Below are 13,166 nucleotides of genomic sequence, written 5' to 3' on the forward strand. Positions count from 1 at the left end.
ATATATATATATATATATATATATATATATATATATATATATATATATATATATAACAGTAACCGGGGCGGTTGTAGACATTTCGTAACTGTAAGCAAACAATATTTAGGCGCCCCGCCTATATGATAATAAAATAATAGAATGCTGTAATGGACAAAAATTCTTCAGATAATTGTTACAATTACAAATTTCTTCAATATATAATAATTCAGTCTTCCTGTGAGTATTAAAGGAAAATGGCGAAATTAAACCTAATTAACTGTGGATGAATCATGACCAAAGTTCCAGTTTTAATAATTTATATCTTTTTTTATTAAATAATCACAGGAAACAACTAAAATGTATACCTAAGATGTATTTTGACAAATACAGTTGAAACAAAAGTCGAAATAGAATAAAACTAATGAGCTTCAAGTCTAACATTATCACAGGTTTGATTTTGACAAAGAGATATGCTCTTACACTTCATTAAAAACATATTTAAATAGTGTTTTCTAGTGATACAAATATGGTAATTAGCTTAATTTCTCGTTTTCTTTGTTACTGTAAAGTTCATATTATAAAGACACTTTTCTGGCTTTCAATTTGCCACAATCTCTTATTATTGCATCCATATCAATTTCATTCAGAATGTCATTTTCAATGGCCATCAAAGCTAGTCCATTTAATCGTTCTTGAGATATACTTGATTTCAAATAATTCTTTATTAATTTTAGTTAAACTAGTTCAATACACAACAAATGACAAAAGTGTGTGTCTTAATTTATATGTAATTTGTCCCCGATCAGTGGCAGAACTTTAAAATCAGGTTTCTCCGCGAAAATTCTTTTCAGGGCCCTTTATGCCTATAGAACAATTCAATTCTTTCATGTTTCTTTCCAACATAGACGTTCGAAATCAGGCAGTAACACTATGTAAACACAAGCAATGATGCACCCAAGATTTTTCTTTGGGGTCCGAAGAGTTTTTCGGAATAGCCTACAAAATGCAAATAATTTTGTGTATTTGCCCCCTGAAATTGTGCTAATTGGGAGATCCAGACTCTCAGACTACCTGTTCAGTGTTTCGTCCACACATATTTTAGGGGGCCACTCCCCCCGGGAGGAGATCAAAATAATACGTCTATAATATAATAATAAATAAAAGAGTACCAGCAGTGGCCCTCTGAATACTAAGTGTGCCCCCCGGAAGATTTTTTTCTGAAAGGAAAACTGCACCTATTAGGGATGCGCACGATACAAGATTTGTGGCTGTCTCGTCTCGAAAATGTGCTGTAAAAGTGATGGCTCGACTCGAAAAATGTATATTTCTCTATTGGAAGAGCCGTGTCTCGACTCGAATTTAGTCTGGAAAATCCTGTCTCGACTCGTCTCGTGCACATCCGTAGCACCTATGTCGGTACATCCCTGAACACAAGTAACTAATAATCAAAACTCTACTTCGCATTAGAATTATTACTAATTTAAAATATAGCTCCATCTAAATTTATTAGCAGAAAATGGATTAATAATTATTGTGGAGTGGAGTGGATTTTAGTTTAGCGTCCCGTTCAGCAGCGAGGCTATATGAGACGTGGACCTACTGATTAACGTGGAATCCGAACCACATGAGCTCCCGCCGGGAATCGAACCCGGGTCTCCCACGCCAAAGGCGCGTACGCTAATAATTATTGTTATCTGTCATAATAAAACGAGCATCTGTATACGCTGCTGTGATTGAAAGTGAGAGTACTGAAAATAATACTTGTAATCCAAATGACCTTTCGTCGCTTTCGATTTTATCCTTTCAAGTTATATACTTATATGCCACGGGAAAACTAATTGTATTCAAACAAATTTTGAAATACATGAAATTTAATTCAGACCCGTAACCGAAATGACCGTATCGTTCCATTTTAATTCAACAATTAAATTACTGTAATCAGGTAAAATAAATTTACAGAGTCAAAAGAATGTCGACCTGCAAATTCTTTCGTTAACAGTGACTGATATTGACAACTCCCCACCTCAATATTTGTATGATTTTGTCCAGCACTCGAAAGAAACTTTTTCGATTCCCGGCGGGAGCTCATGTGGTTCGGATTCCACGTTAATCGGTAGGTCCACGTCTCATATAGCCTCGCTGCTGAAAGGGACGCTAAACTAAAATCAACTCAACTCGAAAGAAACTTTTTAGAGCCTTCGGTTGCCTCTTATCTTCTTTCACGTTTTGTAGCTTTCTTTTACTATAAAATGCTCACTTGGTTTTATATCGTTGGTCGAGTAATGAATGAAATGGTGGAATGAAGAAAGTGGGAGGAAACGGGAGAACCCCGAGAAAACCCACGCATACGGTGTTTGTCCACCACAAAGTTCACTTGGCGGGGGCTGGCATCGAACCCGTGACCCCAAGCACCAGAGGTGAACGCTCTACCACTGATTCGTTAACTTGGTAGACGTATATGAAGAAATCACTAACAGAAAATAGCTGATAGCTTTACGCCTAACCATCTCAGCGACCTCGAAACTATGAACTCTAAATGAACATCGGTTGTCGTTTTCGATCATTTTATATGTTACTCCCTTCCAAGGTGTCTTGCCCCTTATCCCAATGCATGAAAAGCAAATGATATTTTCGCAAACAGCCAGGGGCAGGGAAAGAGTAACAGAACGCACACAACTCGCTGTATAGCTTTAGGGCAAATACCTAAAAGCACAAGCAATAGGCCACTTGACCAAGAGCAATGTTGCGAAACATAAGACAAGATAAGCCCACGCTCAGCCTGTTCGACAAAAAATCACTGATCCTTCGAACAAGATAATATTATCGCGCTCTCAGAGTCAGGTTTTAATTGCATTTGTGTTGAAGTACGTTTTCTTTGGTTTTTAAACATTTGATGAATTTCTTACACACTGTTGTGTATGATATTTTCTATGTGGAATATTATTGTATATTTTGTACTGTACACGTTGTGTAAATAGAACTCATCTGTATTTCTTACATTGACTTTGAAAACTTTAGCAATGCCCTCATGAGCTGTGTACGGCTTTAAAATGAACACACGAAATAGAAAAGTTGGTGAAGAGAATGTTAAGTTCCGTTCATTTCCAAAGCAGGGAGATATACAGCAATTGTAAAGCAATAGGGGTGTAATTTTGTCATCTGTGGTTGGACCCAAAAAGCCGTAGATCCACGCTGCTTATGCCCTTAGCAGAGCTGAGCTGATTTTGAGTTTAACGTCCCGTTCAGCAGCGAGGCTATATGAGACGTAGATCTACTGATTAACGTGGAATCCGAATCACATGAGCTCCCACCGGGAATCAAACCTGGGTCTCCCACGCCAAACGCGCGTACGCTAAGCTTGTGTCCTTAGTTTTATGAATTTTACCAAATTAATGAATATCTACATATTTTAACACAGTATATGAGTTCTTTGCTATACTGCTTCTGTAATAATATTTTTGTCATTAATTTGCTTATTATGTATCTTTCTATATAAAATAACTAGTTCTGGCTGGCTGATTGATCAACGCTAGGCCAAACCGCTTAAGCTAGAAACTTGAAGTTTAGAAAGGGCATATGATTTGTAATGTAAGGTCCCACTAAAAGAAGAATATTTGGAAATTTGAAGGGAAAAGGGAGAAAGAGGAGTGGCAATTATCTTAAAATGCCCATACCTTGGAATCTTTGAGTGTTAACGACATGAAATTTGGTATATGGACTTCTCATTTAAAATAATTAGATATGTATGTAAGCGCTTTTATGATATTTGCCCTAGGAAGGAAGAAAATAGGGTAAAGTTACAATTGTTATAATTGGATGGTCATAACTCGAAAATCGTTAAGGTTATTGACATGAAAATTGGTTGAGTTGATTTTGAGTTTAACGTCCCATTCAGCAGCGAAGCTATATGAAACGTGAACCTACTGATTAACGCGGAATTCGAAATACATGAGCTCCCACCGGGAATGAAAATTGGTGTTTAGGTTTTGCAAGTAAAACAATTAAAGACATGTTTCTGCGTTTTTTCATTTTTCCTTAGAAAAAAAAGGTTTAAATTGTATTTGGTAAAATAGAATGGCCATATTCCAAAATCCCTTAAGAGTAGAAACATCTTGATTAAAGATGTATTTCAGTTTTTTGATATTACGGTTAGAAGAAAAACAGCAGGAAGACAAAGTTGGGGGTTGAAATTGTTAGAATAAGATATGCCATATCTCGAAACCACTTAAGATCAGAGATCTTAGGGATATGAGAAGTGAGAGGCCGGAGAAAGAGCAAATACAAGCGTCTGGAGGCGGACTCCCCGCCTAGCCGAAAGCAAGTTATGCAATTAAAAAAATTGCATCAGTTAAATTTTACACGGCGGTTTCTGGGTGTTGGTTTTTGAAGCTCCAAGTTAATCACTTAACTTCAATTTACATGTGTTTATTTTCTAAAATTCAGCAGTTGTTTATAAGTGGGTATTTTGGACTCAAATTTTACATTTAAATTCATATGTTTTTTCGTTATTTATATCTGGTATCAACTTTATTTTCTTTATCAGAAAGATAGAAGATAATTTATTAGAATATTTTCATAGTTGAGGCTTTTGTTATACAGTAATGTCAATCTTAAGCACTCTCCTTTAATATGTCACATTAGGGTGGGCCAAAATATAAAACGAACAGTAGGCGATTGTCCACAAGGTTTATTTTATTCCTTGTGATGTATACAAATAACCAACGAAATTTCAGTACAATTAAGTCACATTTACAGTTCGCTTCATTTTTGCCTTGTTTTAGTTATTGTAGGATTAAAAGTGGATCTGAAAAGGCATGGGGACGCATTCGGTCACGCTGTCCCGCGTGCCTATTTTTGCCATTTGTAATATTTTAGGAAGTAGGAGATGCCATGTATATTTTTTGAAGTGAGGCTAACGGCGTCCCCCCATTCCCCCTCAGTTTTACCCCTGATTTGTTGCCAAAACTTTTAGAAAAATGTCACTATTTGTATCCTCAATTTAAAAAAAAAACGCTTTCTTCAGTGGAGTGGAAACATTTTGAAGATGGTTTTCGACCAATCGAAGAATAAACTGTTTCTGTTCCTAGTCTTTTGTCAAGGTTTCATTATACTTTTGGATGAGACTGATACCTCTTTCAGCTACATTATTCACCACAGCCATTTATTTTGATAATTCACAAAATTCTTGAAAAAAAAAAGAAAAAAGCATTATCTCGCCAGCGTTGTAGTGTTTGTTAGAGGAAAGATTGAGACTTCTATTTGCCTTTTTTCATTAGGACATCAAATATTGAGTGTTCTTGCTGTTACTAGATCCTCCAAATTAAGATCTTCGGGTTTCTTTGTCAACTTAAGTCGTAGTGGAATGTTTGGTTATGCTGGCCGCTGCAGGTTTTGGACCATCTTTTCCTTTGTTTCTTCTGATACTCTCTCATAAAAAAAAGCTAATTCTGATAAAAGTGCAGACAAGAACTAGAGATATCTTGAAAATGCTGCACATGCACTACTAGAAATGCAGTCCTCTGAGTAAGTTTTCAAAACTGACATAAAGTTAGTCATTGAGAGGGATTTGGTTGACAAGGGGAGTTTCATTCCACTTTTTCACATAAACAAGGCTGACAAACAGCGCTAAACATGCGATAATTTACTTTCGCGCAGTCATCCTAAATTGAGACTTTAAAAAAATTCAATGCTTAAATGCCTTTCCCCATCCATCTAGCGTGATGTTTTGGGTCTCGAGCTCGAAATGACTGATTGTTGTTGCATCCACCAAGAAAAATGAGAAATAAAAGCAAAAGTTCCTTATAATCATCTCTAGGCTTTTTGGCTTAAGGAGCACTTTGTAAATATTTTAACATCTGATATGTTTGTGCTCGTGCATGGAATTCGTGCATAGCATCTGTGCATCACTGGACTCTCAAATAGGTCGTCAGTTATCTTTGTAAATCATCCTGATTTACTGATGACCACTGTTTATGAAATTGTTTGAACGATGAAGTTGATAGACCTTCTGCCGGACTAAACAAACATTTGAAGATACTAGAGAGGGGCCGTGGTGTGTCAGTAGTAGAGCGTTCACCTCTGGTGCATGGGGTCCCGGGTTCAAATTCTGCTCCCGCCAAGTGAACTTTGTGGTGGACAAACGCCGTGTGCGTTGATTTCCTCGGGGTTCTCCCGTTTCCTCCTACTTTCTTCATTCCACCATTTCATTCATTTCTCAACATCACCATCTCCTTTAGCCTAGCCGGCATAACCGTGGGACGTAAAACTCAAAAATTTCATTTTATTTTTTAAGACACTAGAGAGGACTACCTCCATAACATGATGACACCATCTAATGATCACAATGAAAGCTACGAACTTATCCGGCTATCCGGTTATTAGCACAGCAACTGTGTTAAATTACATTGTAGTGTTGACGCCTATAATATAGTATACATGAATATAATACCCATTAGGAACCTAATATTTTTGTAGTGCAGCATATATTTACCTTAAATTTACGAATGAACGAGTATATACGGAGAAGGGTATACACTATATTTTTGAGAACGGTCCAGCGTATACCTCAGAAAATTTCTAGCGTTAGTTCATTTTTAATACTACATAAACAAAACGATTTAAAATGGAGCGACCTTGTAAATATTAAGCAACAGAGCTGAAATTAAGCAAGTAAATAGGTTATGGCTAGAGGAAAAAATAAGACTTGTGGACTATTATTTTGAGCAAGTTGAATTTTTGCATTTGATTTTGGACCACCCTAATGTTACATGTATCGTTAAAAAAAATAATCCTATTCTTTCTAAAATTATTTATGTAGATCAAACAGGGAACAGAAAGAAGTAAAATTCGTCCTTATCCGTTTGTATTTCAGCTGCTATTTGTTCCTTTCGTTTTGTAGAAAAATCAAAGTACAGAATTGTGCAGGAAAATTGCTTTTGAGAAAGGAATTAAATGGAGATTGTTTAGAAAATTGAAAGGGAATCACTTGCGGTATCGGCATTTGAGATACTGCAACAATTGCGGTACTTCGAGTATTGACTTTTGTGGTATTGGGACATTTGCGGTACTATTTGAAATAACTTCTTATTCTCTTTGCTAAGAGAAAATATTTTCGAGTGTTCAGTTACAGGATAAGCACGCAGTATCAACTGCTACACAACGACCAAATTTTATAACATTGGTTTAGCTAGCACTTTGTTTTAGGGGAAAATAACATGACTGTTTTAGGGGACTCGGGTTTTTGCATACTAAAAGCAGACTAAAAATCTTCTTTCAGAATATGAAACCATTATTAACTCACATACATACACACAAACTTTTCTCAGAACACTAAGAACATGTAAAATCAAATATAAGGATCAATTATACAGAAAAGTGAAAAGAAAAACATTTACTAGGATACATGGTAGACACATCCGAAAGATGTAAACAAATGCTTGTTTGTGATTGGCCAAAACTGGAAAATGTAAACAAATTCTTATCTCTCATTGGTCAAATGCCTGTCCATAATATTTAAAGGAAACTTCTAGAAATGTTTATATTTTTGTTTTCTTTCATAGCTTTCATTAACACTTTTCCAAGAACTACAGATAATTATGATGGATAGATTGAGACAACTTACAATCACAATAATAAAAACAATAAACAACGTAGCCTCTATTCTGGAAGAAACAATAATTACTCCAACTTTTGAATGTGTACCATTTTCCTCAAGAATTTCTTGACATCTTTTGAGGATACATAATCAGTTAATGCTTTTCCTATTCTTCCGTCCAATTCTATGTACGCTTGTTGTCTACGTTTCCCTTCAATGTTTAAAGGTCTTCTTTGATACAGCTAGCTGCTGTACACAGCCTGATTTTTTAGATACTTCTAAACAACACACTTTGGAGTTCATTTACTTATTAATGATTTGATTCTGTAATTCCACCTTCAACAGCATTATTCGTTCTGTGCTCTTGATTCGAGTAGTTTCACATGAATATGTCAATACCAGTATTATTTAACCGGCATTATTTCTTAATCACTGTTCTGCAAGATAATCTAAAAACCTAAAGTCTTTCGTGATGTGATGCATCTTCGATAATGGAAAGCCACCCAATAGCAATATCATCTACAGGGAGAAATGGTAGGGCAAAAGAAATTCTGAGGCGGAGCCTCACCTCTGGAACTGATTTATAGTTGAGTCCTAATTCCTGAACCTTCGTCCACAAGCACTGATTAAAATGGAACTTACACCAAGTAATGTGCGTTTCCTGGAACAGTGTTCTTCGAGATGTTATTGCTTTTTGCTCGAAACGTAATTTGCTTAATTTCGGATTCCAATCATAATATTAACCTTCACCAAACTGAAAAAACTCTGATATCTCTTACTATCTCTTGCTGGTAAAAGGACGAAAATCCAAGGGACAATATTTGTTTCCTTCAAGATATGTTCCCGTTCTTGAAATTTCAATATTGTCTGTACTGAAAACCCTGATGAGAAACGCATGGTTTCTTAGATGTTTCGATTATTGTGATAGTTTCCATTAAGCAGCCCGCGTGATCTCCTCTTATATATTCATGACCTACTAAAATCAGCCAAACAGAGTGAATCACATATATTAGGCTGTTGCATCTGCATACCCAACCTCTTTATTAATGTATTCATTCTAATTTAGATTAACGGGGCTGAAACGGATGATTTCGGCGCACGTTCCACGGTATGTATCGCAAATGTCCTACTGTTTAAGGGAAAGTTTTGAACAGTACCGCAAATATCCCAGAAAAACTGGTGTTCTGGTTTTACCGCAAATGTCCTGATACCTAGAAAACTAACGAGTTCAAGCAATGACCATCCGGATTCTCTAAGATATAAGTACAGATAAGAGGGTATATAATGGAAAAGCATTCTACGTAAAAATATTGAAGCCATTGAAGAACCTTATACACAGCAGGGAACAGTAACATCTGCATTAATTGAAGATATATATACTTGAGAAACTCGGCACTACATGATGAATTATTTACAACAGTACCAGTGTTGTCAACGGCTTGAGCGGATCGGATCACGGCTCAGTAACCACCGAGCCGAGCCGAAAAGTGAGCCAAGGAAAGAACATCATTAGAAAATTAACAGGCATCATAAAAAAATGAATTTGTTAGCAAGTGTGAACCGGAGGTTTTAATATTTTATCCCATTTAGAACATACGTAAGTATAAATTAACTATACAAGCAACTGAAAAGTTCTTCCTCCGAAAGAACATTTTACAAGCAAATGAAGAAAGTGATGAAGTGAGAAAATTAAAAGTTCTGGAAAGAAATTCTGATTGACAAACGCAACTGGATTAGGCCAACTGGGGATACAACTTAAGGAAAAAAAAGAAAAATGAAATCTTTGAGTTTTACGTCCGACGGTTATGCTAAAGGGGGTTGGTATGATGAGTAATGAATGAAGTGGGAGAACCCCGAGGAAACCCACGCAAACGGTGTTTGTCCACCACAAAGTTCACTTGAAGGTGGCTGGGATCGAACCCGGAACTCCAAGCACCAGAGGTGAACGCTCTACCACTGAGCCACCGGGGCCCTTAAGGAAAAGGAAAGAAAATCGCACCACAGACAATAACTCTAGAGTTGTGGGGAAAGTTGTCCAAATAGACTTTTCTTTTTATTTACATTTAAAAAGAAATAAAATATATTTCCATGACGGAATAAAATTCCACTAATATAATAGACATCTAAATTAGAAATACCAAAAGACAGCTGAAAGTAAGGAGAAAACAGCAATTTCACATCAGGTTCCAAAGAGAATACACAACAGCAAGCGAGTAAGCAGACAACAGCGTTACTTCTCCTGTGGTTCTGTCCCGAGCGAGTGTCAAAGGTGACGTCATTGCACGAGTAGGACAGAAACGCTTTCAGTGATGAACTTACCAAGGCAGTAACTACTGTATTTACTCCACGGAGTCCGACACTCTATAAAGTGCCTTTTATCTATACAGGATTATGCGCGATCAACATTATAACTGTTACATTTTTCATTCTCTGTTGCAAGAAAATAATTGACATAAGGATAGGACCTGTACTTAAACGAAAAATTACATAAACGGTCTGGTAGTTTTAGATAGAACGATCCGTCAACTGGAGGTGGGGTAAGTTCTCAAACATTTAAATATACGACGTCTTATGTAGGTGCACTACGCAACCAGTTACTAGAGAACAAGCCCCGAAGTAAGACTGGAATCAAAACGAGACAATACGAGACTACTTACAGTATTAGTCCCCTTTCAATCGACAAATAGCTATCTCAGTCTCGTCTCGATAGTTCCGAAGTAAATTGTGTGAAATTATTGCACACTAAATTCGACAGTAGATTAATAAAATATACCTCCAAAAGTTCTCCCTATTACTTCAGAATATATCCTGGATGCACCATTTTCTACTAGATAAAGTATGAATTAGCAATTCATATACAATATTCAAAAATGCATATGTCTATTTCCATTAAATATAACCATTAGATATATTTGAGATTAGTTTTCCCAGTAGAATACGTATTTGAATCGGAATGAAATAGTACGAATCCATTTCCAGCAGGAGCAACTGAATAAACTTGCCGCTAACGAAGAATAAAGCCTTGGGCTCTCTTGGTATCTGGAGTGTCATTATTCACTTCAGCGACCCCGAAAACTATTGAATAGACACTCATATCTTTCAATTAGTAATTTTTAGGACGTCGAAAGCTTTGGATTTAACGTTAATATCGTTCATTTTCGATTATTTTTATATGTTCCTGTTTCTCCCATAATAGAACTAGAGGTGATACGGGTTTCGATTCCCGTCAGGAGTCGTGTGGTTCGGGTTCCACGTTAAGTCGTAGATGCACGTCTTGTATAGAGTAGTAGCTGAAAGACACGCTGAACTCTATATCACCTCACCTCGTGAGATATTCTACGTTTGCATAATTTCTAAACCACTTTTCTTTCTTTCAATCCCCTCCTTCCTCTTAGGACACGCATAGGTTCAAACCGAAACATTCTTCACGGTTGGAGGACGCAAGGCTACTGTACCATACTGTACAACCCTTATGGGACTAGGTAGTGAATTACGCAGTTTGAATAGCACGCACGAATAAACCACGCTTTCATTTTTATATATAATTAATAAAATCTCATATTAGGACTTACTCTGCACGTCAAACTTTTAACATATGCGACTTTTTAAATTCTGATCTTCTTCTTCTGCTTTATTATTATTATTATTATTATTGCAATAGGTATATGAAGCAATTATCTCGGCAAACTTGGTTAATACACACCAATCAGCAACCAGTAGTTGTAGAAATCTGACTTTTCCAGCAGAAGTTGTTAGCTCAAACAGTTGCTCGGCAGACGCCGTGCTGTTCACACCGCTGTCTCTGTAGGCGTGCGAGTGGCAGTGTTGAGTGTTTTTTTTTCAACTCACGCCGCATTGTCAAGTGGAGTATTTCCTGCTATCAAGTACTTAGTGTTTGCTATTTGCTAATTTCATCATATAGTCTAGTGCGAAGTACTGTTTTCCATTCTCAGTGCACCATGTCAGTTATTCGAGTGAATACTTTACGTTTATCATTCCCAGATGTAGTAAATAAGCCTAATACATTAGTGTTACATGAATGGATTCGTAATACTTTCAATTTGCTTCCAGATCAAGTTGTCAGTATTGAGTTCGATTATAGTCGCAAACAGTTATATCTAAAGTTAATATCGCAAGTGATTTGTGAACAAATTCTCTTTCGAGTGAATGGAAAGGTCACTTATTCAGATGAGCTTGGTACATACAATATTTTAATAGATTCCGCAAGTTCCAATGTAGTGACAGTTCGTTTACATTTGGTACCCACCGAATTAGAAGATCAACATATTACCCGTGTCCTATCTCAGTATGGTGATATCAAATCCATTACAGATGAAATGTATTCTACTGGCCATATCTACGAAGTCCGAACTGGTAGAAAGATAATACGTATGTGTATTAAGCGCCCTATACCTTCTTATGTGACTATATGTGGTTTACGATTGTGGTTAACGTATGGAGGCCAAGTTAAAACCTGCGCTATCTGTGACTCCCCGAATCATTTTTTGATGGAATGTGCGAAGCGCCGTCTCCCTCCAGCCGTATCGACTTCCCTCACCAGTGCTCCAACATCTAGATCACCGTCCATGCCCGGTTCTTTGAACAAAGTGGATACTTTACCGGATGTGCATTCATTTACCAGCTTTCCTGTATTAAGTGAGAAACGTCCTCCGAGTTCACAGGAAAACCTTCCATCGCCAACTATGACTTGTGATCCTACTCTTCCAAGTGCACTCACTATAAATGAACCTAATTGTCAACTCGATGTCCCCAAGAGTTTTACCAATGCACCTATCACTAGTACTCCCGCTACTGTCTCCCAGAGAACCCTTGAATCCAATACAACATCTCAGAGTGACTCATCAACCTCCAGTACCATTGTGACGACTTCTCCGGATCTTCCACAACAAACTCCTCCTGCTCCAGCATTTGCAAAATCGGAAGAGGATCAGTTACCTGAAACCTCCGTAAATACTCCGTTGTCAGCGATCACGGATGACTCCCACCAGGAAATGAGTGTTTCATGTGAGATGGATTCTCCAACTATAGAAGCTTCCCAGTTTTCCGCTCTACCCGAAAAGAGGCGTAGAAAAGGCCGATCTCAGTCCTCACCCCGTGATAAACCCGATCGAGCCAATAAACATCAGAAAACTAAAAGTGTTCTCCCTGTGAACCATAATTGTGTGTCTGGTTTCACGAGGTCACGAGCAGATCCCCATCAAAGTGAACTAAGCACTAAGGTAAACGCTGTTGTTGCCCCTCCAGACAAGTGATCATAGCACCTCCCACTTTAGGATGGGAATATGTGCGACAGATATTACTCGTCTTTGTTGTGTTAAGTGCATTATGCCATTTCTTGGTGCAGTGTTTATTTGGTGTATTTTTCTTCTTTTGTGGCCATTAACTATGTTTGCAACGCGTATAGCCACCATTAATATCAACGGTATTTCTAGTCTTACTAAGCAAAAAGCATTAGCCGATTACATCACCAAATCAGATCTGGACATAATTTTCCTTCAAGAGTGCAATATTGATCATTTCTCCTATCTCTTTAATCACATGTGGGAAATCAATGCTTCCGAAACTGGTT

The sequence above is a fragment of the Thermobia domestica genome, chromosome 4 (assembly GCF_964235325.1).
Source record: "Thermobia domestica chromosome 4, izTheDome1.hap1.1, whole genome shotgun sequence".
NCBI classification, from domain to species: Eukaryota; Metazoa; Arthropoda; class Insecta; order Zygentoma; family Lepismatidae; genus Thermobia; species Thermobia domestica.